The sequence below is a fragment of the Lagopus leucura genome, unplaced genomic scaffold (genome assembly GCF_019238085.1).
Source record: "Lagopus leucura isolate 7727_CA_CO unplaced genomic scaffold, USGS_WTPT01 34205-0_obj-0_obj, whole genome shotgun sequence".
NCBI classification, from domain to species: domain Eukaryota; kingdom Metazoa; phylum Chordata; class Aves; order Galliformes; family Phasianidae; genus Lagopus; species Lagopus leucura.
Window position 1 is genome coordinate 1 of NW_024967536.1, and position 2,808 is coordinate 2,808.

General features: G+C 48.8%; 1 long non-coding RNA gene across 1 annotated transcript in view; it reads left to right on the plus strand.

Annotated features, from left to right (window-relative positions):
- The first annotated feature begins 71 nt into the window (after positions 1-71).
- Positions 72-2,808, plus strand: part of LOC122193184 — a 3,324-nt gene continuing 587 nt past the window's right edge. The window contains exons 1-2 of the long non-coding RNA XR_006182831.1: positions 72-236; positions 2,562-2,635. This is a non-coding gene — a long non-coding RNA (uncharacterized LOC122193184). The remainder of the gene's footprint in view (positions 237-2,561; positions 2,636-2,808) is intronic.

The following is a 2,808-nucleotide window of genomic DNA, read 5'->3' on the forward strand; positions in this document are numbered from 1 at the left end:
TCCCAATCCCGTTCCGTTCCCTCCGCTCCAAATCCCGTTCCATTCCCATCCCAAACCCGCTCCAATCCCGTCCCGTTCCCACCCCGATCCCGCTCCGTTCCCATCCCACCCCTCCACCCCTCATGCCTTTGTTTGTTTCCCAGTGACACGGCACATTAGAGAGCTCCTGGAAAGGAACACAAAGAAGAAACCCAAATTGAGAAAGAAACCCAAGCCCCACCCCGAGGAGCACGATGGTAGGGGCAGTGCCGCCGCTCGCTCTGGGCCCTCTCCGGCCTCATAGAATCGCTGCTGCTTCCCGGCTCTCTCCTGCTCCCATCTCCCAGGGCTCTGCTCAGAGGGCTGCGGCTAATTAACCGGCTCTCTTAATTGGGGTCGGAGGTGATGGGCAGCGGCGCTGCCCGCTGATGGCTGAGCGGCGTTGATGTCAGATTAGCGCTCATCGGTGGTGGTCGGACACGAGAAGGAGAAGGGATCCTCAGTGACAGTCAGCCCCAGATAATTATTTCTGATCTTTGTTAATGGCTGATCAACTGATGATCTTAATTAATGGTTGGATTTCGTGACCAGTTGGCGATCTCCGTTAACCGCTGATCAACCGATGATTTTAATTGACGGTCGGATGATCAGTTGATGGCCTTCATCGGTGGTGATCGGTCAGGGATCTTCACTGAAGATCAATTAGTGATCTTTCTTGATGCTTGGACTCGATTGAGGATCTTAATTGACACTGGATGCATTGATGATCTTTACTGATGGTTGGGCTAGATCAATTAGTGATCTTCATTGACGGTGGGACTTGAATATCAATTAGTGATCTTTGTTGATGGTTGGACTTGATGACCAACCAGTGATTTTCATTGACAGTTGACCAACAGATTGTCTTAATTAATGGCTGGAATTGATGGCCCATTGATGATGTTCGTTGATAATGAGTAGGTGATGATCGTCACTGATCAGTTGATGATCTTAATTGATGGTTGGACTTGCTAACCGGTTGGCAACCTCCATTAATCACTGATGAGCTGATGTTCTTAATTGATGGTCGGACTTCTTGACAGTTGGCTGTCTCCATCGGTCATTGATCAACTGATGATCTTCATTGATGGTCGGACTTGATGACCGATTGATCATCTTATTTGATGGTTAATTAATCAGTGATCTTCATAATGGTTGCACTTGATGATGTATTGGTTCTCTTTGTTGGCAGACTTGATAATTAATCGATGATTTCCAGTGGCTGTTGGTCTTAATTGACGGTTGGACTTGATGACCTATCGGTGATCTTAATTGACGGTTGGACTTGATGCCCAGTTGATGGCCTTCGTCAATGGTTGATCAATTGCTGGTCTTAATTGTCAGTTGGACTTGAAGATCAATTAGTGCTCTTCGTTGTCAGTCGGACTTGATAATGAATAGATCCTCACTGATAGCTGCACTTGCTGATCAGTTGCTAATTTTTATTGACAGTTGATCAACTGCTGATCTGAACAGAAGGCTGGACTTGATCGACTGATTATCTTAATTGAGACTGATGATCTTAAGGATCATTTCCACGCTTAATGATCCTGTGATCCTAATGGTGAATGCAGAGGGGGCAGAGCCGTGGCCCTCAGTGCAGAGCCCCCACTTTGCTTCCCGCTTTGCACTAATATAGAATAAAACCTTTAAAATATCGTTAAAAATAGCTTAAAAATATTGTAAAAAAAATCAACTAATGAATAACCCAGGCAGTAATAAATGACATCTACCACAATCCATGGCCTCTAAAATAACGAAAGGTGCACACAGCGATGAACGATCCGTAAGGTAATAAATAGGTGATCTCTAGAATAAGAAATGCTATAAAGGGTTATAAATGACATCTAAAATAATGAACGGTGCGTAAAATGAATAAAATCAAACAAAATAATAGCTGAACATTAAAAACCTGAAAGAAATGAATGGGTTTTGCCCAGAGGAGGCAGCACAGCGCTTCCCCCCAGCCTCATCTGCGCTGACCCTCAGTTCAGTCCCCAGGCCTGAGAGCTGGGGCCGCTGCAGAGCATCCATCCGCATTCGGTCCCTCGTTAATAACAGCTCATTAATTAGCGCCCACTGAAGCATTGGGTCGGGTGCTGGAGTTCCCAGAGTTGGTTGTCACCTTTCTTTCTTCCCTGCCCCCCTTCCTGGCCATGGGGGACGGTTTGAAAGGATCCCATTGATTTTCCTCCTGGATCAGGGAAGGTTTGGGGCCCTGATGTGCATCGCCACGCGCTGCCAGGACTCTTCCAATCGATGGGGATCAAAGGTGGGGGTAGAAACAGATGGATCCAGATTTTCAGAGCTGTATGGAAACTGAACGTTCTGTCCCAGAGTTTTCTGTCTCCAAAGTGGGGCCATCCCTTCCCATTGCTCCACGTCTGCATCGCTGCGAATTGAAGGGAGAAGGTGGAGGTGGCACCTCCATAGAGCCACCACTGCCGGGGACACCCAGGATGGGCAGGGATGTCCCCACCGAGGGTCCTCTCACCCCACAGCCCCACAGAGCCCTCCTGACCACGCTCCGCTCTGTCTTCCAGGGGTGGCCATCAGCACATATGCCAAGTACTGCTACAACAAGCTGCAGAAGGCCGCCCTCACTGGAGCCAAGAAGGTATGCGTGGCCCCCTGCGTCCCACCGTGCCCTCCACATCCATCCCTTCTGTGTCCCACCACGCTCACATCCTCCACATCCATCCCTTCTGTGTCCCACCACGCTCACATCCTCCACATCCATCCCTTCTGTGTCCCACCACGCTCACATCCTCCACATCCATCCCTTCTGTG